Source organism: Channa argus, chromosome 3 (genome assembly GCF_033026475.1).
Source record: "Channa argus isolate prfri chromosome 3, Channa argus male v1.0, whole genome shotgun sequence".
Lineage (NCBI taxonomy): Eukaryota > Metazoa > Chordata > Actinopteri > Anabantiformes > Channidae > Channa > Channa argus.
Genome location: NC_090199.1, coordinates 5,335,216 through 5,361,141, shown reverse-complemented (window position 1 = coordinate 5,361,141; position 25,926 = coordinate 5,335,216). Strand labels below are relative to the sequence as shown.

General features: G+C 40.4%; 1 protein-coding gene and 1 long non-coding RNA gene across 2 annotated transcripts in view; one reads left to right on the top strand and one right to left on the bottom strand.

The window, feature by feature from the left end:
* Nucleotides 1–25,926, bottom strand: part of LOC137124309 (protein phosphatase 1 regulatory subunit 29-like) — a 196,448-nt gene that overhangs the window by 124,565 nt on the left and 45,957 nt on the right. Inside the window, exon 2 of the mRNA XM_067499165.1 lies at nucleotides 6,644–6,908. The gene's annotated coding sequence lies outside the window, so the exon portion shown is untranslated. The remainder of the gene's footprint in view (nucleotides 1–6,643; nucleotides 6,909–25,926) is intronic.
* On the top strand, nucleotides 22,764–25,466 carry LOC137124159 (uncharacterized). Its single transcript, XR_010913922.1, has 2 exons — nucleotides 22,764–22,957; nucleotides 23,996–25,466. It is a non-coding gene; the product is annotated as an uncharacterized lncRNA (long non-coding RNA).

Sequence of the window (25,926 nt, the reverse complement as noted above, 5' to 3'; positions counted from 1 at the left end):
ATTTGCTTGTGTGATATGTAATTTATCAATTCTTTCTGAATAAACCGTGATGAAAATATATATAAAAAAATAGCACATTCAAAACTAGCTCACTCTACATTGTAGGGCTGCATATAGATTATTTTTTGATTGATTATTTTAGATTACTTTTTATTAAGCATTTATATTTATTTTTCAATTAATTTCCAAAAAATAAAATTGTATCAATCTTTTATATTGCAATATTTTATTAAATCATCTTCTCTTTAAATCAAACAAAAAGATGCACCGCAGACTTTATTCCCTAAAGAAGAAATAAAGCCAGTCTTAAGTATATTAGTCTGGAAATCACAGATAAAGTCTGTCCACAATATCATTAAAGCAAGAGCTTGTTCCATTCAAGTTAGGAAAATGTGCTGCGATCTACATCTAGCAGTTCAACAGTAAAATAAAAAACAATTTGCAATTTGTTTGGTCTCTGTTTAAAACCCTCCCATATTTTGGATAATTGCAGTGGAGTCATCACATTTACAGTCAGTCATTTAGCAGACGCTTTTATCCAAAGCGACTTACAAGTGAAGTGCAAGGCAGCAAGAATCTAAGTCAAGGAGATCAGTGGACTCATCAGTGGACTCCATGCTTTCATTAGACATAGCCATCAATGTCGCACGTTAGGTAAATGTATTGTTGTAAGCCATTATGCTGACATGTTGCTCTACCGCTAGTACATTTAAGTCCCACTAATGATGAATGTGTTTACTCTATGACAAATGTCCATTTTGGTTTAAGAAACTGTAAAACAGCTACTGTGATTGACAATACAATAAACAGTATGATAGTTTAAACAACTGTATCATACAAAGCTTTCTGAAAGCTCTGCTTGTTTAAGTAATGTGCAAGTTACATTAAAAAACAGAAAAAAACTGTGTAAAAAGGAGAAACAGGGTTTATATAAAGAAGGAGACGCCTCCCACTGAGTTGCAACAGTAAGTAAAGCTGTGGGGGTCCCCGACACCAATGAACCATAGACAGTAAAGTAACAGTCTGCTTTGACTATGACTCTAAAAGTCAAGGAAAGGAAGCCACTGGAGCAGCAGCAGAAAAAAGATGAAACTCCTCTGGGAAAAGTAAATCTGAGGAAAGAAGATGAAGAAAAATATTTGAGTAGGAAAATTGGGGAAGTGGGAGAACTACAGAAGGTTGAAGACAGTGGAGGAAGGGCTTCTTGAAGAAGACAACACCACGGGACACAATGAGGAGGAGGAGGAGGAGGAGGATGTGGAGGTGAAGGGTTTGTTTGAATAGTTCCAAGTTTACAAAAGCACTTTGTGTGGTTTGTTGGAAAAGGGTGAAACTGTGCCGTGGGAGAGAGAGAAAGACAAATCCCCCAAAAAACTGTTACCAAAGCTGCCGTTCACTTGAATGATGCCAGTCATTCATTCCGTGCTTTACTGGCCTCGTCTGCCTTTTGGTTTTCCCATCTCCTCGTTTCAATTTGTCCCAAGAACCTAAAGCTAATCAAAAACTTGTATATTCTATTTCATGCCATGTCCCATTGGTAATCATCAACTACTTGTGGTGCTGTTGCTGCATGACCATAGCATTATCATGTGTTCCACGTAATGCAGTGAAACATTGCTTCCCCCCCCCCCCCCTTCACTCATTTTTCTGCTATTGTAGAGACCAGAATTCAGCCACACGCCACCTGCTTTTTGATAATGTTTGTTGAATGTTGCTGTTTTAGGATGTTTTATGCTGGTTGAACACGTTGTCACACTTGTAGTTGCTGCTCTAATTGAACAATTAGGATGATAAGAGGACACTGCTCTAAAATCTCTAGGCTTTCTGTCACTCTCTGCTACCATATAATTTGTTTTTGTTTCTACCATAGTGACTTGTCCTGCCTATTTTTCTTACCATATCTCCATCCCTGTTGTTGTCTTCTTTGCTGGCTATTCAGTGAACTTCTTTTCAGTTGGCTGTATCTACATAATTTTCATCTCTTTTGCACCCTTAGTCCGTCCCCCTCCCACCTCCCTCTTTTTTTTTTGCCTCCCATGATCCCGTTTCCCAGCCTCTACATACCCTGTGACAGAGCAAACCCTTTAATAATACACAAGATCCTCCATCTCTCCTGGCAGCAGTGGCAGATTCCTACAGGATTCAATCATGGCTGCACTAATGAGATTAGCATGGCTAATGCACACGGTTCATCCTTCCTCCTCACCGCCCTCCTCCCAACAGGTGCTTCAGCTGGCATGAGGATACCCAGGATGCATGAGTGGACTGTGGTGTGGACGAGCAAGGAAAACCCACTGGCTCCACCTGGGCCTCGCCTTAAGGGGCCAGAGAATAAGGGAACATCCCAGGTGAAGGGGCAACAAGGGCAAACTGGCCACGTGAGCCGAGTCTCCTAATGAAATCAGACCCATGATGGGGTTTTTTTTTTTTGTGTGTGTGTGGGGGCAAAAAGGGATGCATTGAGTGTTTGGCAGCCTTCCACACTCTCTCCCCATGTTTGTAAAGCAATGGTAGAACCTAGCACACTAGAGTGGCAGAACAAAGAGGAAGGGGCGGGGGGGTTAGTGGATGAATTGAGGGATGAAGAGGTGATGAAACAGATTCCGGCCTCTTGAGGAAAAAGCTTTGACCACGTTTCTCCAAACAGACACACAAAATGCCATAAATGTCGAAATGTCAAAGAGTACTGATATACCACAGATCTGGTTAATATAAAATCTATGAGGGCATATTGGGATATAGGTCCATCTGGATACCTTATACTATATGAAGTAAATATTGACTTAGTATTTGTCCTTGCACAATGCAAAAACCATGTGATCTGCTCCAGATGATGCACATTTTGCAGTAGACAAACAAATAAATAAAAAGCACCAACAGACATTTCTGGATTCTTAGGGTTCTCTCGCTGCAATTTAGCAGCTGCTTTTATTCAGCGTGATTAGCGTTGCCAACAGGGAATATACCTTAAATGATGCATCACTAAAGTTAGAAGCAGCCAAGGATTAATGCAAGAGTCGAATCAATCCACAAATACACACAGAAAAAAAAAAGAGCAGGTAGCAATATTAGTTCTAGCTTATCTTGTGTCCTTAAGTTGTGTTGAGAGCTAAAGTGTATTCCAATTAAGTGGATGCGATTCTTCACTGCTTTGATTGATTTCACAGTCAAATTAGCGGATTTGTTAATCTATCAGTGAAGTGAAGATGCATTACCCGAACGGCTGTTAAGACTTCCATTCAACATAGACATTTTACTCAGAGGTCTTTCTGTGCTGCCATATGGCTCAAAGGATCCTAATGCCATCAGTCAACCAGAGACAAACACGACCACCTAAACATTTCTAAATCTGCACTTGGAATTAAGATGATTACTCAAAATTAGACTGAGTGAAACATGGGGGAAAGACACACACACACACACACACACACACACACACGCACACAGGAAGTACTGTTGGTTTATGTGCCATCACCTGCTCCCCTCCTCACCTGCAGCCACCCATGCACTTACCTCGACACACACATATTTCACTCCCAACATCCACCTATAGTTACATACATGCATACACACACACACGGTAATGTGCTTCTGTGTAAACTATCCTCTGGCTCCTGCATGAGGAACCGGTAAATCAAGTCACGTCAGGATTACACCAACACACTGCACATTAAAATGGTGGAGCAGATTATCTACTTCTGCAGTTCACACATGCATGATGTGAGCAACCCTATAAGCCATATCTGACTGTTTTTTGTTTTTTTTTCGCCGCATGAAATTTAAATTTATATAGTGCTTATCCCAGATGTCTTAAATTAATGGCACAGTAAATCATGTTTTCCACCTACTGCTTCTACCTACTGTTTAGGTCCAGGGTCTTGCTCAAGGACACTTTCAAATGACAGGAGGACGGAGAATCAAACCACCGTCCCTGGGCTAAGTGGACAAGTGCTCTACCTCCTGAGCTACAGTCACACCATCCATGATTTACAGAAAGGTTTTATAAACTTTGATACAGTGACCTGTAGAACAGTTTTGCCCATGTTCTTTTACCAAATTATGACCTGTTAGTTGAGAGAAGACCGTTATTTTTCTATTAGTGTTTTTAGGAAACACAGCTTTTCCAGCCTTTGTGTTCTTTTAAACCCAATACATGCTGTTAGCATCCAATTAAAAGGGAAAACAAAAAAAAACACATTTCTCAGTTGCAACATTTGATATCTTCTCTTTGTGTTATTTCGAATCAGAAAATAGGTTTTAAATAATTATTACAACTTATTGCAGTCTCTGCATTTGCTTATTACTCAACTAACTTTTCTGGAAATGGGGTTTGTAGAATATGTTGCCACATACACTCGAAACTGTTTACTTAGCAAATCGCAACCAAATTATGCAATAGTTAATAAAATTATATAGATTCATAGGCTTCTAAGCAAATTGGGATGGGCTTTACTGCTGGCTCCATTAAAGTTGCTAAAGCTGAAATATGGGTTGTATGTGCAATTTACCACAGAAAGAGGTTCAGGCTCTGCAACCGAAAAGAATTGCAGTTACTGTTAACAGTAGAGTATCAGCACAGGAAGAAACTGTCACACCAAACTTACAGCAGGTAAGGAACCAAACATTGTGTTCTATGGGAAAACAGATTATCATCATAAGTTTAACAAAGGGAGCTTAAACATGCAGCTGGCAATACAGTGTGTGTGTAAGAATATTTCTTATTCCAAGTAATTTAGCAGCTTCCTCACTGAGTTCTAGATAAGCAAATAGGTACGTTTGATCAAGTTTCGGCCTTTATTACACTCAAGCTCAACAGGACCAAATTCCACCGTGATTGATTAATACCAAGCCACAAGTAGTCTGACCAAAGAGGAATCTGCTGCAGGTTTTATTGTTGAACATTTCAGGAGAAGCTTTGCTGGGTCTTTGTGTCATTTCAATAAAAAAAGCCACACATTTTTCACAGTGGAGAGTTTCACACAGAAATCCACAGCACATCAGCCTGATGTGGTGAACACCTCAGAAAGACTTTATACTGGGTTTTGATGTTAATGGGTTTTTAAATGTTAAATTAGGGAGACATTAACAAATGACAGTGAATAAGTGAATTCAAAGCAAACTGGAATGTGTTTAGCAGATAAGCTTTCTGAGAAATGAAAAAGACAACTTTTATAGGTATTTGATTAATTGAACTTTTTTTAAAAAGGAGATCATTATCACGATTATCAGACCCAGCCACGTAAAAGAGCTTTTGATTCACCACAGGTTCAAAACATAAAGTTATATAACTTAACTTCTTCTATATTTCATTTAATAATATTGCATTTACATTGTTTCTAAGCAAATGTAGAAACCTAGTGAGCCATTTTAACAGCTGCTGTTATTTCCACGATTAAGTCAGTGCAAATCGTAAATGTCAAACATCCACTGAAAGTTCCAATAATAGAAACATTTTCATGTAGTAAAAATGGAAACTAAACACACACTGCAATTTGCCCACAGAAACATCTTCCTGTCTCCCCACGATCCTCCAAACAAATAAGCCTAAATGTGTGTGGGAGGATTGATCGAGTATATAACTGGTGATATTATCTTAACTAAATGTGAGCCATTTAAACGGCAAATGCAAACTTTATATACCATGACAATATGATGGTTTGGGACTCATTATGTAGAACGATGCAGATTTCAATTGTCTATCTGAATGTGCCTAAATGGTGAATGTCTACGGAATCAGCCAGAGACGACAGCCTGTGTGGCAATAGCCCAAAGGCAACCAACACTCTATAGTCAAAGATGTGTGTACGATCATTTTATAAAAATATGTGAACGTCAGTCTGAACAGCTATTAGATGCAAAGAAATCTGTTTGCCATTGGTGCTAAAAGTAACTCCAAAAAGAGAATATTTTAGAGCCCAGCTTCCCACCGCAGAACTAGGACGGGCCCTACATTTGTGATAGAGGATTTTAACCCAGTAATGTCCTTACAACATAAATACAATAAGCTGTAGAACTTTCTGCATGATGCCAAAAAGTGGGACAAAAATCATAGAGGACACAGAAACAAAACCAAAATAACTCCAGTATATGGGGCTGCTGTTGAAAATATGATGCAGACATTGCTGCAGTTTCTTCCAAATGTCAGCAAATTTCATCACCATGCATCATGGTGACACAAAACTTCCTGTGACCTTGACACAGAGACAAAGCCTCCTAAATGACAGATCCAGGAAATCTCAAGACTAAGACATCTTCCAAAGCTTTCTCTCCCTCAGCACACCTTCCTAAAATCCCATTCTGGTCATGCATATGGATCAGCACCTGCTGCTATGGAAACAGACATCTCTCTTTTCCAGCCAGGTTAGTTTGGCCAGAACTGGTTTCTACCATTTGGGAAAGAAAAACCTTCACATACCACTGCTTTTTGCACTGAAATGCCACTGGGCACTGTCAAGTGCTCTTGCTGGAAAGAACTTCAGTGGGTGTGCTTGACAGCTGAGGCTGGCTGTGCTGTCAAACCCACCCCAAAGCACTGGGCTTATTAGAAACTCCATGCCTCACTAGAGTTGAATTGGAGCCAAAATGACAGCTGATCTACACGAAGGGGTTTTCATATTGGGGAGAACAGCTTGAATTGACTCACCTTTACTTTAGTAGATTAAGTTAACTGCAAAGATGGGTCGAAGACACCAGTGTTGGAGTAGAGCGTTGGCTGAGCCTTTTGAGTTCTTCAGCTGTATCAACAATTGGGCTGAGTCTTCTGCTATATTTTCCCAGAAGATGTTAAAGTAGTTATCTGGGTCCAATTGGATCTGATTTCCACTGCATCCACTCAAGCAGGGATAAGATGGTGTCCCAGCCAATGGTTCTTTTTTCACAGTACAAAGCCAGAAATCTGAGAAGTTGGGCTAAAGAGAGAGAGGGGGGGTTGGGGAGAAAGGGAAGTAAATGTTAATAAAACTTTAAATTACATTTGAGGCAGAGAAACACGCTGGGAGAACGGTAGAGTAGGAGACGGAGATAAAGATCAAATCAATGTAAGACTTAAATTAACCAGACAGCCTTGATTAGGTGCGCATACCAAGTGCCCTTTTTCCTGATTGAAAAATTGCGTGTGGTCAAATAGATCTTAATATTTATTAGCAAATTCCATGGCTGATTATAACAAGATTGTGTCTGATTATGGATGCAGGTACAGCTTAATTATTTGACCAATAAACAAAGAGGAATAGACAGCTTCACCTTTCAGATAAGGCCACAGCTTACTCATTTCAGTTGGAAACTGAACCTTAACGCTGTGGAGGTCACGTTTTGTTTCGGTGCGGAAATGCAAAAGTGCAAAATGACGAGGGGAAGCGAGGCAGAGAAAATAAACTTTATTGACATATAGAGCAAGACGACATGAGAAGACTAACAAAAACTCACTCTAAGAAGGAGGACAAAATCTGGCAGTTACAAAAGGCTAAATAAGGTACAAGTCAAGTCAAAGAGTCTAACACTGGCATGGACACACAAACTAAGGGGTTGACGAAAGGCCGAAGAATCTGAATTGGAAATTAACATGACCCAAAATGGTGAAGTTAAAACTGAATGCAAGAAAGGACAAGGAGAAAGACTCAACCATTAACTGGAAATGTACATATATTAAGGAGACTAAGAACAGATGTTTACCATAAACAAAAAAATGAAGAACAAAAGTAAATGAAATAGAACAAAAAGCAAACCTCAGAGCAAATAATCAGGTTAGAGTCCACACACTAGAAACAGGAACAAACAACAAAACTCTGCCAGAGAGCAATGCTTGCTGGGGGTTTAAATAGACCAGGGGCACAGGTGAAAACAATTATAACTAATGATGTGTGTGAAGTGGCCAAATTCACTATAGGACAGGAAATGGCAGAGAGTGGCTACAAAATAAAAGTTCAGGACAGGAAGCGCAGCCTGTGAAGGAGACAACCTGAAACCCAGAGCCATGATCATGGATGTAATGATTCTGGTATTTCTAACGTTGCTGAAATGCTCTAAAAATTATGATTTGATACTATTTTCAATATCACTGGGAAAAAGTGACGACACTGACGAACAAAAATTTGGGATTTTCAAAGTCTCTTGAGCTTCTCTCTGATGCTCTAAAAAACATTTTGAAAGATTTCCCCCCCTCACTTTTAGTGTGTGTGTGTGTGTGTGTGTGTGTGTATGGGGGGGTCAACTCGCTGTCGGAGAATAAAAGAGCGAGAGAATGAAGCTGAGACAGTGGTGTTTCAAAAGTGTGGAAAATGAGCACTGAAACTCAAATAGAACACAAACCAGAGGAAAAAAATTAGACACTAACACTAACCAACAGCACATGTTAAAGAAAAGTATCCTGCACACACACGTCAGCATAAAAAAATAAAAAAATAAAAGAGAAATGCACTTGTCCCTTTAAATGTCAGCGCACACTGAGCTCACTGTGCAAAGGTGGGGCCACACCTCAGTTTTGCAATATTTGAGCTTTATTAAGATGTCTCAGAAGACAGCATAGCTTAATATCTTTTTTTCTTCATCTGCTTGAAAAATCCTCTGGCTTTTAAGCAAAGGTTAGACAAGAGAGGGTTACGGGGAATGTTATGTGTGAGGGAAAGAAAAAGAGCAAAAGAGAACGAAAAGATGGGGAGAATAATAAAAATACTGTAAATGTCAAACAGAAGGTTGTTGACTATAACCTCGTGGAGATGGTGGTCTTCATTGCCAGATGTGTTGTTCGCATAAACAGGAACTTTAAGGCTCGAAATGGAAATATCAGCACAATAATGTTCAATTTATTATTCATTAAAAAAAACAAAATTAACCTGCATAACAAAGGTTCATCAAAGACGGGACATACAGGGTTGAAAGGAAGCGGAGAGTTGAGAGGAAGTGTATTAGATATAAGCCAGATTAAAAGAAGTGGGGGCGAAAGGAAAAACCAGTCCAGCTTTCCCTCTGACCAAGATCTGAGCAGAAAAAGGAAAATGACAGTGTATATTCAGGCTAAAACAAATGGACGAGAGGAACATTTTGATGCACTGCAGCTCCCCACAGTCGGCTTGGGGCTGAAATCCATCAAGGGACAGAGACACAAGCCGAAAAAAGTAAGATACAGAGAGGGGGGAAAGAGTATGAGGAGTCTGGGAAACGAATGAAAAGAAGATAAGGCCTTTAAAGTCACCGGCCACTTTATTAGGTACAGATATTCAACTGCTCGTTAACGCAAATATCAGCCAATCACATAGCAGCAACTCAATGCTTTTAGGCATGTGGACAGCGGTAAAGAGGATCTGCTGAAGCTCGAAACAAACATCAGAATGGAAAAGAAAGGTGATGTAAGTGACTGTCAACAGTGTACTCGGTCTGAACATTACAGTAACTGCTAATCTACTGGGTCTCTCATGCATAACCATGTGTAGTGTGTAGGAAAAAGAGAAAATAACCCGTGAGTGGCAGTTCTCTAGGTGAAAATGTTACGTCGATGCCAGAGGTCAGAATAATGGACACACTGGTTCAAGCTGATAGAAAGGCAACAGTAACTTAAATGCAGGTGGAACCTTGAAACAGATGGGATACAGCAGCAGAGGATCACACCAGGTGCCACTACTCTCAGCTAAGAGCACGAAAGTGAGGCTACATTTTGTCTAAAAGGGTTATATGAGCAGACTATTTCTCAAACACCCTCCCAAAATTGGGACAATAGAAGATTGGAGGAAAAAGTTGCCTGGTCTGGGTCTCGATTTCTGCTGTGACATTCGGATTAAACAACATGAAAGCATTGATCCATCCTGCCCTATATCAACAATCCACGCTGGTGGTGGTGGTGGTGTAATGGTGTGGGGGATCATTTCTTAGCACAATTTGGGTCCCTTAGTACCAACTGAGCATCTGGCCATCTGAGTATTGTTGCTGTCCCCAAATCTTAATCCAGCAGAACACCTGTGATATATATAGTGGAACCAGCCGGTTTGATTCCTGAGGAGTCAAAAAGCGCTGCTTTGTCCAGTCACTTCGCGTTACATGCTGATGCTTTGAGTCCGTGATTGACGCTTAGAGCTTTCAGTGCAGTACAATGGAAACCCTGACGCTTCAATATTTGAAGGCTAAAGCAATGGTGGCGCTACTGGAGCCAAATGGTACGTGGGGCATCAATGGGATTTGCCAAAGGATGTAAAAAGCGGCACTTTTAAAGAAGGAAGAGTCACTGGCTAGTGAGTGTTTGCTCCACTCGAAAGACTGTCAAAAATAAAAATGAAACTGAACAAAACAGAAATTGTAGCAGTGCTTTGCTGTTGGTAATTAATCACTTCAAGTACTTAAATCTTGATGGAAAGAAAAAGCATGTGGTGAGAATCAAAGTGTTGATACCAATTGAAATGCAGTTTTATACAAAAGTCCAAATCAATCCCTATGGTTGTCATTTGTTACCTTTTTAACTGTCAGCGAATCAGATAAAAGGAATTTCAGTGGCTCTTTATTCCGTAGTCTCTTAATTGGCTGCGATGTGGCTCAGTGTTCACCTCCAATGTTTGTTGCTGCCATAATATGAGCTGAAGCCTCGTGTACAATTTTCAGGTGGTGGCACAAGGCCACAGAAGAGAAAAATCCCTTTGGTCCAATTACCCACATTTGACACAGTCTTAGTTGAACTGGAGAAATGTTTTGCCATGTGCATTCATGTGTGAAATATGGTTACTAAGGGAATTCACAGGACTCCCAGACTGTGTTCACTATCGTGGAAAGTGAGATGTGATTATATTCAGCATAGTTTACAGTCCTCTTTCCTTTTGTAATGTTTTGGATGTTTTTTTCCAACATATTTCTGCTATTTACATGTTTGTCTGGCAGCAAACCAAATGTCCATCAGAATATTCATACATTAGAAATGAAAACCTTCACAATGGAATAAATAATGGATGAATGAATAAAAATGACTGTTTTTCATGTCCGAGCCCAACCAGAGCCCGACAGTTGAGTTTGTACAGTCTAGTTTGTCTTGTGCGTTTTGATTTTGCTTGACTCTGACAAAAACCGATGGGTGGAAACATTTAATCTAAGGTGTTGAACATATGTTGACTATGCAATCCACCAATCCAACCAAACTTTTCCTGAACCCCAATGTGATTTGTTTTTTTTACTTTCTGAAAACGTGATCCAAACCCTCGATTCCCAAGGGGTCTCATTGGCTTTGGTTCGGGTATCCACCATCTGTTTAAGGCTCCCGCCTTAGCTGAGCCTTAGATTGTGTTTGTGCATTCAAGTCTCACGTTGATTTATGGAACCTGCATGTTGTGGTTTGTTGAGCCATGGCGTATTTTTCTAAACCAAGTTGCCATGTAATGATGTCATTTTCCAATAAGAAGGTTGAAAAATATTTCTTCAACACTGTGACACGCTCACCATTACTGTAAACTCACGAAAACACTATACTGGTTTTAAATGAAGTCAAGCCATCGGTATCCAAGACAGTGCAGTGCCAGAGCAGCCGCATATGCCTTTCCTGTAGTCCTTGTCTAAAGCAACTTTTCTTGCATTAACTCACTGGATAAATACAGAAAGATCAATGTTTTGGGAATGAACCACTTCCTTTATATGGTAGGTCAGAGGTAAACCCGACGAGGATTCTTAGGGTAGAAATTTACTAGTTCAAATCCTGCTTATGAATGAGGTCTTTCGCTGAATTGCTGCACTCCAAGTTCTCAGCAGTTAATATTTTTCTTACCATAAAATATAGGGATGAAGCATATGAAGACCCAGCTTACAGTGGTCGTTTAACCTGTTCACTTAGGAGAAAGAAGACAATGAAAGCCAGAGTGTAATGAGACAGGAAGTTGAGGAAGGGAGGTTGATCAGGTCCATGGTTCCCATCAGTCCATTATCTCTGGAAACAACATGTTCTTCCTCCGTCACTTTTCCTTTTGCTTCACTTTCTCCTTCCGCTCATCGCTTGCCAAATTCTGTCTTTAATACACATCCTAACTGTTTTTCTTTCCTCCCTACTGGGCCGACTAACTCGCTTTCCCTTTAATCTATGTGAGCGCTTCAGCTTTTCTTCTCTTCGCTTAGCAGTCTCACCATCTTTCCCCCTGATGACCACTTCTCCTCCCGTCTCTTCTCTGCTTCGACACCCTTGCCATCCCTTTGTCTTCGGCTCTTCCTGACTTAAAAAACAAACCCTTACTCTACTCACACTTCTTTTTCTCTGCTTCTACCATCCAGTGTCCTGTTGTCTGTGTTGGAGTCGATGGACGTGGACAACATTCATATGATTGTCGTGCAGCCCGAATCCACTGTTAAAGCCACTGCTTATGTTGCACCACTCTAACCAGCCTGTTTTAATTCCCCCGGCCTGACAACCTCATGCTAGATAAGTGGGTTGTCAATCGGGGTAAAGTCACACCCAAATCGATCACGAACCTGGACATGCACACATAAAACAGACTTAATCTACTGTGGCCAGTGGCTCCAGGGGAATGATCGCTTGCCACTTGTGAATGAATAAGCATTTTTAGTCAGATTTCATACCAAGCAAAACAGTATAGAATCAAGTCTGTCTGACTATAGCATTACTAAAGGTTTTATGGTCATGTTTAGTCCCTCAGCACTTGCTTAAGATTAGGGAAACATTATAACCTGGTTAGAATAACTTTGTGGGTAAGGGAACATTGCACTCAACTAATGAAGGGTCCAGAGTGCATTCAACCAAATTATGTCTTTTTTTTTTTAATGGCACTTTTACTGCATGTTTTGCATAATGTTGTACCTAGTTTGGTAAATCCTATTGTCAGACACCACCGATTGAAGCCTTCAGGTCTGCAAAAGTTCAAATATGTTTATTAACATTTAAACAAAAGAACAATCTTTGTCTAACCTTAAGCAATGTGCTTTTCTTGCCTAACCACGGCCAATGCCTACTCAAAGGCCAGAGAGGCGTAAAACATTATAAGAAGAAAGCCGCAGACTATGGACACCGCTGGCCCAGAGCTAGGGGAGGCAAAATGTGGGTAAAACCATTTTCTTTCTCAAAGTTTATACTACTAAACTACCATGAAAGCAGTGCTCAAGCTTTATCTGCTCTCCAGTTTTTCTAAGTTGCTGAATCTGGTAACTGTGTACTCGTGGGTGTATTACACACAGGAAAAAGCAGTGAAACTATTGGAGAGATTTGGATTGGTATTAATTAGAACTTTGCAAATTGAAGCATGTGCTTTAATGGTGCTTTCCAAGCATTGTGTTATCAGCTTAACGGCTGCTGGGTTCTTCCACTGAAGCATATCTGTGTTGTTGACTAAGCTTGGAAAATTGCTAATTACTGTACTTAGTGCATTTGCTTACAACGTCCACACGGCAATGTCTACTGTTCCATCTTTACATAGATATTTCCCTGATGCCATGGGAAGATACATTTGTGTATCTAAAGTACCACACGGTCTTATCTTATATTCCTGTGGATTAATGGAGGACCAATGTTTAGCCCCGATCTGGGCTCCATCCCTTCTACAGAAACACATCTCAACCCAACACCATTAACCGCTGAAGTCAAAAATAACTTTATTGTCCTCAAGTAGTTTTTGTTGCTGCAGACTAACACAAAGACGCTAAGCGAGATCCAACAAAGACAGAACTTTCATCATCATATCCTCTGTAAATTCACCATAATGGTGGACAAACAGTATTTGTCCTGTCGGTTCTGGGTCGTTTCTAAAGACATAGCCAGAAGGTGAGACGTGGAATTCTGAATATAGGAAATGGAAGCTGTACTACTACACCATCACTGCATATTTACCTCTGCTCATAGTCAAAGAATCGCTGCAAACATCCAGTGGATACAGTGGCGTGGAGATTTGTGCTTTGGTTAAAGAAGGAGAGATGGAGGAGACAGAGGCTGAAAAGGATGGGGGGGTTGGCGGTGAGGGGGAGGGCCCGCATAAGACACCCGCGCACACGCAGCCATTTTAGCGACCGCAGAGCGTGTCAAAACAGATGACTCAACACGATAAAAAGAAGGATTAAATGCAGCCAACGCACCCCTAATGTTGAGAAAGATGTAAAGTAGGAGGGAGGCGCAGGGCGAGAAGAAAGGGGATTTTCTTTTGAGACTGTTCAGTAATGTATAAGCATTTTCTAACAGAACAAGAGAGAGAGAGAATGAAAACAGAGCCAAAGAGCAAGAGGAAGGAAAGAAAGGACAAACGAGGAGAGAGAGGCTTCGCTTCATATCGCTGCACACTTTGAACGTGACTTCCTGTCATTTTCTTCCATCTTCTTCCTCCTCCTCCTCTTTTTTGTTGCTGTTGTTCACCTCTGTCTATTCTCACAAAGGAATTTGGTCCCAACTTTTGAAGCAGTGCATTTCCAAGGACACTCGCTTTGAATTCACCACCACTGTCCACTGCACTTGTTCCTATTGTCGCTCTGTTTTTTAAAATTCTCTTTGCAGCTTTTATGCTCTCTCCCCCGTTTCTCATATTGCTCTGTGAGTTCAGGAAAAAATATGAACAGCCGATAGTTTATCAGTGCTTTCAGCCTTTCTTTCAATGCTTTCTTTCATTCTCAGTCCGAAGGGCCATTGTTAATATGCAGTCCCATTCCTGGTCCAATCAACAAACCCTACTTAGTGTTGGAAATCAGAAAAAATGCCGGAAAACTAGTGAGAGATGCATCGTTCTTTAAAATTCTCATTAACATTAAATCACTACAGGTTCCCTGGCCACAATATAATTTATTTTATTTTTTCTTATTTCAGTTTTTCTAGTTTTCTGCCAGTTAATGTTTCTGGGTCTGTTTTCCTCTCACTCCCTTCGATGGCACAACTATCTCTCTTTCCCTTTCATCTCTGCCAGAGTTGTGCAACTTTTCTTCATAGTTTCTCTCTCAGCAGTCTCATGACTTTCTTTCCTTCTAATGACCATTTATTCTACTCCTTTATCTTCTCTGCTCTGATGCCCCCCCCCAACCCCCCGTCCACTCTCTTCTTACTTCTTCAAAACAAAAAAATCCCCATTCCCTCTTCTTTTTTCCCTGCTTGCATCCTGTCGTCTCTGTCTGAGTGAATGTGTGGATGACAAACAGCTGATCACCACTACCCACAGCGCACCACTCTAACCTACCTGTTTGAATTCCTCAAGCCTGACTGCCTCATGTTAGTTGAGTGGTTTGTCACTGGGTACAAAGTCAGACCAACATGCTGATTAAAAAGCCAATTTGTTCTTTGCACTGCGGACATGCACACTCTTCTAATCACACTATGTTTGGGGTTATACAGACACACATGCACACTACAAAAAGAAGCACTGCTTTGTGTGTTATTTGACTGAACAACATGAAAAAGTTAAAAGTATGTTTCTAAAAGGAAGCGTCAAAGAGACTGAAATTCCACCGCTTTGATGTGGCACATGCAGCCTGCATTGAGCCCCTAGTGGACTAGGTAGGTGATGAGAAGATGTGGAAAATATGAATTGACCTTAACACAAATGCACTCACAGGTTTGCAACACAAACCTTAGCTCTAACAACCAATTTGATAACCAACCTGCCTGTACACACTCATTTGTAAAATCAACATTCAAACAGTGTTCTCCTCTGAAAAAGGTCTGGTCCAGCGCACCTGTCATTTCTTATCAGACAATAATTATGGTCCATTAGACTTAGTACATTAGAGAACGTTCAGTATGTCGGTTGCTTATTTTAATATAACTAAACTTTGTGACTATAAACGATATAACTAAAAAGAGCTAATTATACTAACTATAAACCTGAATGAACTTTCAGTAGGTTCAGTAGGTTTTACATGCCATTCTTGTCATGGTTATAAAATGCAAAGCTAAAGCCTTCTTGAGTTTAAACAATGATCGATGCGGTTTGGGTTAAACTACCAGTTGGAAGTGGAACAGGAACTGAACTGAAGTGCCCTGCCATCCATCTCCCCAAGCAGATTTCACCCTGGAAACATGTCACCAGTGGTTCCTCCTGCTTGCATCAGATTTATTTTTGGCTTCTTGAAATTCCTTAGTTAGCAGACTACTGGAGGATAGGTCACCCACTGCACCACAATTATGGGCTGATATCTGATTACTAGTCCATCCAGTATTCTGTAGGCCTTTTTTGGGATTGTTGTGGCCTAAAATGCATGATTTCACTAAATTTTTTATATAACACTCCCGTTTTTAGGCGGTTTTTGCAGGCCTCATCATTTGCATCATTTTACTTAGTTTTTCCTCATATTTTCTGTTGTTAGTGTCTCTGTTGTCTGTGTATTTGGCTTTTCCTGAATCACTATATATGTTACATTGTGTCTCATTGTATTAAGTTATTTAGAAGAATAGTTAAATTATTTTGAGAATCGGAAATTAGGTAGTTTTCTAGTAACATCCCCTTCAATTACAGTCAAATTCACTGTTCAGCCAAAGGCTCCAGTGGAAATGATCACTTGCACCTTGTAAATGAATAACACTGCTTATTTAGCTTTAAAGCTACAGTAGGTCCAACCCTAAATCCCTGAACACATAGCGACAGAAGCGATTGTCCTTCCAACCAGTTGTTCTTCCAGAAGCATAGCTAAGGAGATTTTGAATATAGTAAATGAAAAATGAACACAATAATTCCATTAAAGTAAGGTTTCCCCTTCTTTCCTCTGTTTCTTTGTCTTCCTTACTTTCGTTTGTCCTTTTAAATTTTTTCACTCTTGATTTCCCCCCCCTTTCCTTTACTCTTTTAGTGATTTTATCTGCCTCTCATCTCACCCTAATACAATCCTCATTGCCCTTCTTTTTCATGCTTCTGAAATCTGTCTCAATTCTAAAAAAATGCATTGACAACCAAACCTCTCCCACATCCACATTATTGAAAAGGTTTGTTGCTGTGTTTGCTCCCTCAGGTCTCAATGGACACACAATCGGACGGTTTCAATGATGCTTCTTTAATTAGTCCTGACCATACACAATGACTAATCTGTGGCAGGAATCATTCTGTCATGTGTCTTGCCATTGTCTGTCTGAGCTAATATAAATCGTGTATACTGTACATCATGTCAGTGGACAGCTTCTGCAATGAGGACAGTGATTCCTGTCCTACAGTACAGTGTCAAGTGAACCCGACCCTGTATCCACTCTGCCTCCTTAACTGCTACCTTGAGAAAAATAAGCCTTTTGCAAATAACCTTTTACTCTCACAGCACTAAATTACTCACAGTAATTACTTTATTTTGAGTCCTTAAGACTTATTTTTGATTTAAGAAATCAAATCCACTGCATTTTTGCACATTTGTTTTGAACCAACAGAATTGTGAGATTAATTTCCACCCTCTCATGTCTCTTAGAAACAAAGCAAATACAGTGCATTTCTTAAAAGGTTGAACTGCTCCTTTAATCTAGCGCCGGCAGACACTTGACAGCTACCACGTAACCAGGATCATCGTCTTTGTATGGGTTAGGTGACGTAAGAAAGTACTGACAATTAAAGTCATACACATACACACACAAACAAATACAGATTCAGAGTACTCATGCAGTACTACACTTGGCTGCTGAGGATGAATTGAAAATAGCGCTGAGCCAACTCCAAAATCTTCCCCAAAATGGACTTAGTACGAAGTGGTTGCTGGATTTGGTTTGCTTAGAGTCAATAACATCAGGGTTATTTTTGTGCATGCTCATTTTCATCAAGGGTTTTCCCAATTAAATGTGTGCTTGGCGTCACACAAACACACACACAAACACACACACACACACACACGCACACACACATAATTTGAAGCCACAAGACATGGATTAATGGAGAGTGAGACAAAATAGGGAACAACAAATGACCATTAAGCCATGTTATATTTGTGCACAGTGCTTTAGTTTGTGTCACCCTTCATTGAGTTCAAATATGTACATAAAGTATATTATTTCTTGTTATTAGTCCACTATGTTTTTTTCACCCCCTCATAAATCACCATGACATGGTTTCTAGCCAATTAGGCTGCTAGGGGTTGAAGTTGGCATAAACACCTCACATGACAGGCCAAGATGTCAGTAGGGGGCAGGATGTGGTGGGCGATCGGAATATAAATACCGCGGAGTATGAAAACAACAAGAGAAACATAAACCTAAATGGTGTCAAAAATAAAAAATAAAAGCATATGGCAGCCTTTGTAGCGCAGAGAAGATGGGAAACATGCACATATTTTTTTTCTTAACTACTTTTAAAATGTTATCTGTTAAAAAAAAAAAAACTTAAAATAAAAAAAAAGGATGACTTAGGGTTATTCATTTAATAGCTTTTGTGTTGCAGCAGAAATGTGGTACGTGAAGAGTTTCCATGCTGGAAAAGAGCATGCAGGCCAGGCTTTCCACCAATAAATACTAATGAAATAAAGCCAAGGCCATCACGGATTTAAAAAGCACCTTTCAACAGATTGTGTCCTTGATTTGTTAAAAAGATTTGAATAGATCGTGAATGTGAATGTATCTCCTGTTAGGGAAACTGAACTGCCTCTCACGGCTTACAATCTGTAAGTCAATTTAGTTTAAGATCTCCTATTTGTTGGTGCTCAGTGTGAGCAGCCCTGTGAAGAACACATGACCTCAACAGATGACAACAGGAAAAATACGGGAAGATCAAACACTAGACTGTTTTTTTTTTTTTTTTTTAGCAGGGCCAGAGTCTGTTGGGGGCATCTACGGTGATATACCTTTTTGTGTTGTTTTGTATTCGTTCCCATAGTGATGGTTGCCAGGGCATTGGGAGGTTCAGGGACCTGCTGAGTTTTTAGCAAGCCTTTAAGAAGAATGAAGTGGGAACAATGCAAGGACGGGCATCACTTAGACAACAGCCAAGAGCACAGCACTGTCACAGTAGGACAGCAGGAGCTTCAGCTGAGAAAGACAGGCTCTTTCTTGCTTGTTTCTTTTTCATATCTGAGTTGTGAAAGGGTTTGTTTGTCATTCAGCGGTTTAGCGTTTTAGCTCATAAGCCTGGGACTCCTCTTTTCTTTCAGTCATTGGATATACGGACTTTTATTATTCATAAAACTGCTGAAAACAGATGTCTTCCACAACTTCCTTTGCACTTAAATTGAAAAAAGAAAAGTCCTTTTTCCTTTTTTTCTTGCACTTGCACCTCATCAAAGGGAAACACTTCTTGTCATTACACCTTGCTTTAAAGTTTTCTCCTTTACTTGGATTTTTGCTTTCCTTGTACCTCACTTGTAAGTCGCTTTGGATATATACGCATCTTCCAACTCACCAAATGTACATCTAAAAATGTCAACCCCCTCTACTTCTACTGCCCTGATTTAGCCCCATCTTAACGCACTCCCACCTCCATTTTTCAAGGTCTGCAGCAGAGGTTGGCACAAAAGTCAAATGACTTGCACTCGAGTCATGAATTTTTCAAAATTTTTTTGTCTGTCTTGCGACTTGAGACTTTGTAATGGAGACTTGGGAGCCACTATGGCAGTCCTGGCCAGGTGTGTGCCAAACTGGTAGACCCCATATAATCCAAACAAATGTCTTTTAGTTTCATATGCAGGTAACATTCAGCAGGCTATGTTTGCCATGTTCTTTGGCAAAGTTTGATTATCCTAGTTTGTCCTGTTTTGTGAGTATTGGTTCTCTTCTCAGTGTCCATAGAGGCTGACTTCCTGCTATGTCCTTTTTGCTCCCGTCTGTGTTTCAATGTAAGATTCTTTTCATGGCAAATTGTGCGTGGAATCACGTAGCCTGTCTGAGTTGGTTGTTTTTAATTAAATAACTTAAAATGACAATGAATTACAATTTCAAATCACTAATATCTCTGATGTTGTGTTGTAACCCATAAGCAGCATGGATACTTTAAGCAATATGCAAACCAGATCTATTGGACATTAAATCTAAGATGGTTGATATCAGGTAGAGAAAAGTAAAAATAAATGTATCTGTGAATGTGCCTGTGAAGTATAAATCAGATACCGTTGTTGAATGTGTTCAGCCACCTCTTCTGCTTTTGGTGCCTGTTTTATGGTTCAGAATAATCCACGGCCCTGCTTCACATAAAATACCTGCTGTTGTACATTTACACCGACCTAAAACATGTACATAAGATACCCAGCCACAGACCTCTATCACCTCTCTACGCTTTTCATACAGTTGTTTGGATGTATTCATTATTTGTCCTTTGTAAAACAATCACCCAAAAAGGCTGATTGTTTGCTGATTGGCCACAATGGCCCTCTGCCTCTTTAATCATTCGTCTGGATGACCTGCGCCGACGCGCCCAAATGATATGCTTCACTTCTCGCGACAGCATCCCACGCCCGCCTTCTAATCAGTGAACTGTTGTGAGTCAATTTCACTAACTAGTTACATATGGAAGATGTCTTCCAGTCGCTTAAGCCCCCATCACTCAGTTTGAGGACTAGATAACAGCAAGATAGAGTGCAGTAACACAAGTGTCCATTTTCAGCCAGCAGCTCCAGGCTTTTTCTCTCGGTGGCTTCCCAAATTCAGTGAGATGCTCTGCTTCACACATGCTGCGTTCATGCATTTCAAACACAAAAACATGCTTCAAATCATCTAAACCATGCAATTAAAAAAATCTGTGCCGAGGTCACAGATATTCTGCAGGTGTCTGGAAATAAATAGACACGATAAAGGTTATTTCTGCTAAGCAATATCACCATGTGAAGACCAATTCCAGCCTTGCTGTGGATTCCCATGAAACACATTTTGTATGGCTGTGTCATTGGTTGCTGTAGTAACTCATGTGGTAACCAGGCAGCTAATAAGACACAATGTTGTTTGCCCCTTTGTCTTTATTGTTAAGGTTTCGCACCACTTTAAAATGTTTCAGCTAGTACGCTGGCACTAGTAACAATTATGTAAAAGGCATTTCACCCCAGGGAGAGCTGTTTGCTGTGATTATGGGGGCATTCATTGCTGCCAGCAGTTGTTATTTGCCACAGCATTTGTACCCATAACCACAACAAATGATGCCCCGTTGGAGCTTATTGTTAACTACAAGAGTGTTTATTCAGCCCTGGATTGTTGAAATGTCTTAAAATTAAATCCTCTGTCTTGAATTAATCACCACTGAGATCCTTTGACCCACAGTAGTGCTCAGTGCCTTGGGTTTGGAAACGTAATTTCTCTGTACATAATCAAAGTACACGCCCTGTGTTTGTGAAAGGCAGTTAAAGCACATCCAATAACATGTACAATATTATATGTACAGTAAAATGTAATATATATTCTGTATGATATAAAAATAAGGCCAGGTTTATTGTCCTGCGAGGTCAAGGTTTTACACGATTTCTGCAGCCGTAACTTGTCATGCAGTGAATTTAATACGGAACTAGATGTGAATTGTGAGAGAAGTTTAATTTAACTTCTATTGCCAATAACGCTGGAAAGATTTAATTTCCTCCTAAAGCTAAATAAATAAATAGAGAGAGACAGAAACAGATTATCGTCTCTTATTGTCTGTCAAACCTATATGTCGAGGTGTCTCTGGGTAAGACACTGAACCCCCAACAGCCCATTCCCATCCCCGGCTGTGCAGTGCCGGTCCAAGCCCGGTAGAAATTGGGGAAGAGGGTTGCGTCAGGAAGGGCATCCGGCGTAAAAACTGTGCCAAATCAACATGCGGACAATGTTCCGCTGTGGCGACCCTGAACTCACGGGATAAGCCGAAAGGACAAAAAAAAAAAAATTCTGTCAAACCAACACATAAACCTACACAGTGGCTTCGTGGCTAACTGAGAAGACCATCAGGCAGGGATGTGGAAGTCTCCTGGTACAAATACAAGTCCATGAACCAGTTGTGTCCTTGAACAAGACACTCAGCGCTAGCTCCCTGGGAGACCCCTGTTGCAGCCCACTGCTCCACACAGGGGGATGTGTTAAATGCAGAGAACAAAATTCATCGTAACATGTATGTTCACATGTATTTGTCTTCAGTGACGTCAGAAAAGCTTCTAATTCAAACTTGTCCCTTCTTCACTACCGTAATTCCCTTTTCATTGGCTTGTTGATGAAGCCTTGCATCACTCTCATTGTAATTTCTTTCTAACATCTGCCTACATAACTGAGCTACTGCAGTCATACATTGCCATTGCCCAAATGTCCTTTGTGAGTTTACGTGTTAGTCATCTCCTGCTTCAGCCTCAAGACAAAAGGAGACTGCACTGTTGAGGTTGCAGCTCCCCAAATCTGCGTAGAGCATCAGTCTTGGATGTAGGAGTCAACAGGATGAAAACCTGGCCCACCCACCACGTGTGTCCTTGAGTGAGACATTGTTTTTACAGAGTGAGTAGACTGATATTCACATTTAAAATTTCGTGTAGTTTCCCTTTAAAAACAATACAAACACTTTTTTAATTACTAATAATTATTATGTGATTAAAAGATCTGTTAATTAGTTATGATGAGTTATTAAAGGGGGCAGCTGAGCACCTTTAGTAATAATAATGTATTATATTTAGGCCACATTGGTTCTAGTCTATTTTGAGTCAACCAGAAATGGGACATTTTTACAGTAAACGACTTCATAGTCAATAACTATAATCTGTGAATCTTAATCAATTAAATAGATTGGACCTGCTTTAAATAGACAGAAACACTATACTGTATCTACTGGCTGTGGCAGGTCAACCTGTTATTTCCAACTTCAGTTTGAGTGCTTCTTCCCTTTCACAACAATGCATTCATTATCACTGACGCTGCATGACAGTTTATTGCATTAGATTGCATCATACTGCTGCCCTCCTGCTCTGCATCGCCACAGAGCCTTTGACAACATGGTGGGTAAACACTGCTGTCACCCACTGAGTGTGGACTCTGGCTTTCACCCCAGAGCAAACTCAAGTTGCTCCGAGAGAGCGGGACCGGTAATTGCTGAATATCTTCAGTGTTTCAGACTTTGCTGCCACTCTGCATCACACTCTAAATCGGATACAACAGCGGAGGCCAGCAGATAGTGTGCACAAGGTGAGAGAACTAAATTTGACCGTCACATAAATAGTAGCATGAAAGCACCCAAAATAACTGCCGTACAAGTATCAGTGGATTAACTGTTCTATTTCTGTATAACACTTCCCACCACTGCATTTCCATCCACGCACACACACACTCAACTCGCATCACTTTTTAACACGCAAAGATAAGGCACACAGACACTGACATGCCAGCTCAGATGAGCCACCTGGGGACACGGAGGATAACACTGAGATAAAAAGTGTGATGCACAATAAGGCCATTTGTTTTATGTGGGTACTTGTTCTCTTTGTAAGTCGTTGTAAAAAAAAGCATCAGCTAAATGCAAATGCGAAGCCGGTATATATTTTTTTTCTCTGCGTGCATTTGTACAGAGTCCAATTCATGCTGGGCTGAAGGGAAATGGGTAAGCAAAGTTTCACCCTGTTGGCAGCTGTGGTGTAAATGTAGCTGAACTAAAAAAATAAAAAAATCCAAAAATGCAGCTCATGCTTTTCAGTGTTCCGTGTGACACAGTTATACATTCTCAACATGAGTTTTTCCGTCTCCGTGGAGCTAAAACACCTGCCCTTAGTACAGAAGGTGATACAACAGTAAACTAGCTCTGCATGACAGCTGACACTCTTGTTTCCAAGAATGGACTAATAAAGCTGGACATGGTGCAGTGGAAACTGTGCCCGAAGCGGCCTTGTTCACTATGCACTTGGGACATGTTTTGGGAATAAATGCATGTAAGTCAGATCCAGAGAGAGATAAGAACATATTGACTGTGTGTGTGTGTGTGTGTGTGTGTGTGTGTGTGTGTGTGTGTAGGTGACAGATGAGAGAAAGTGTGAGGAATAAAGTGAGGGAAGAGACAGCTGAGCTCTGCAGGTGTGAATGCGAGTTGTTAAAATGCAGTCGCCGCCGCCTCCTCATGGTATGACACAGGAGGATTGCAGCACTCATGTCAACACTCGCATTTTGGTTCCAAAGTGTGATTCATCGCTATCATATTACCTCAACCATGTTCTCCTCCTCAACTCCTGACAGTTCACTGACCTTGGGGTAAACCAGCAAGACCAAGCCAGCAACAGTTTCAATCTGCCAATAACAGACTGTTTGTTCTCTCGTTCCTGGCATGATGCACATGGCAGGAGGCTGCAGCCAATGAGTCAACACACTGTGACCGACTAGACTGATGTGCAATATGGTCAACAGTGGCAGTGTTTGGACCGGAGCCTGCTTCACCGTTTCAAAACAGGCTTATGGGGTCAGAGCAGGTAGTTTAGAGCAGCTCACAATAATGAAAAGTCATTTATTTAAATCATATGAATCACATTTTTGGTATGAAAGTACAAAACGTCTCCCTCTGACGCTGATTACTTAATTTTAAATTAAATTCAAATATGCCTTATTACTAAAGGCAGGCACACACTTAACAGCCATAGAGCCCATTATAAATAATTATAATTTGGCTGTGACAACTGGTCCGACTTAGCTGGTGACAGTCAGAAGATAAAATTGTTAAGCGTGTGCAGCAAAAAGATACTGAGCCTTTAGTCTTAAGATCCAGTCATTCTGAGAACTATTTTTTAAAAAAAAACGATTAATATTTACAACTGTTCAATGACATCACAACTGAGGGACCAACAGTAACTACAGTTTTAGCTGATTTAGCATTATTTAGCTCTTTAAAGTTCTATGGTGTCCATTGCCTCTTAATCCAGGGTCTCTTCAAGTTTTTCTTCTTTTGTATTTCTCTGCGCAAACTGCAATGTTTACACAAAGTAAAAGGTATCGGCTGCCATGTTTATCTTGACACAAGTCCAAGCTAGAGTTCCTCATTGGTTTTGTGGATTTGTCTTTCTCCAGAACTTCAAGTTGGTATCAACCAGTCATTCAGTGTGTTGCCCGCAGTTTACACCTTCTCATTCCCAAGGCGTCAAAAAGCGCCTCTTTGTTGTCAGTGATCGACGCACATAGCCTTCCATATTTGATGCCCAAAGCAACGACATAGTATATAAAATCAAAAAGTCTCATAGGGCGGTGGACGAGGTGGTGGATGGAAGACGCAGGACTTTTCCACAGGAGACCAGGGTTCAACTCTAGTGCAGCATGTGCCCTTTAAGGATGATCCTAACACGACGTAAAGAACGTGGCTACTATTAGAAGAAAGTATGTGTGTTACGTTGTCACTACTTCTATTGTTTGTTTGTTTTTTTGTCTGTAATCTATCCTGTAACTTAACCTCACCCTGAAGTATCTGTACCTCATCTTCACAGCTGTTGTGTCTTACCCTGAAATTGTTTCCCCAAACCCTAAAGCCAAAGACTACGCGTGGCATCAATATCGTACGCTAAAGGACGTACACATCTGCACGACTTGATGCTTTAGGAAGCCTAAATATCTGACATTACGGGATGAGAATGTAGCATTTCAGATCAGCCATAAGATTAAGACTAAAAATCTGCGGCAGTTGGTCAAGTATTCATTATAATATAAATAAATGAGTATATGCTGATGATTATTACGACTGGTATGTGTGTACCCTGATAACTTGCAATAAATAAAATGTTGTTTTTTGTGATACACAACATTACAAAATGAACCAATATCACCATAACTCTGAGCAGTCAGCGCCATGTGCTATGTTTCTCAAGTGAACCTGATATAATAACTTCTGTCCATAGAGTTGAATTCCTATATTAATACAACGTAGCATGGTGATGGTGACTGGAAGCAAAGAATGTCCAAATAAGGAATTTGTACATCATCCTCATTTTAACAAGGTGATTCAGATGCTAATTAAATCTTATTGTCAGGTGAGTAATGGTGCTAGAGGTCCACACTGCTTGAGCACCGGAGAACTAGCAACACCGCTCATAGCTAATGATTCGAGATTAAATAAAGTGTATTTGATTCAAATTGGATGCGACTGGAATTCACTGATAGTAAGAAAAGAGGCAAACGGAACTAAACTG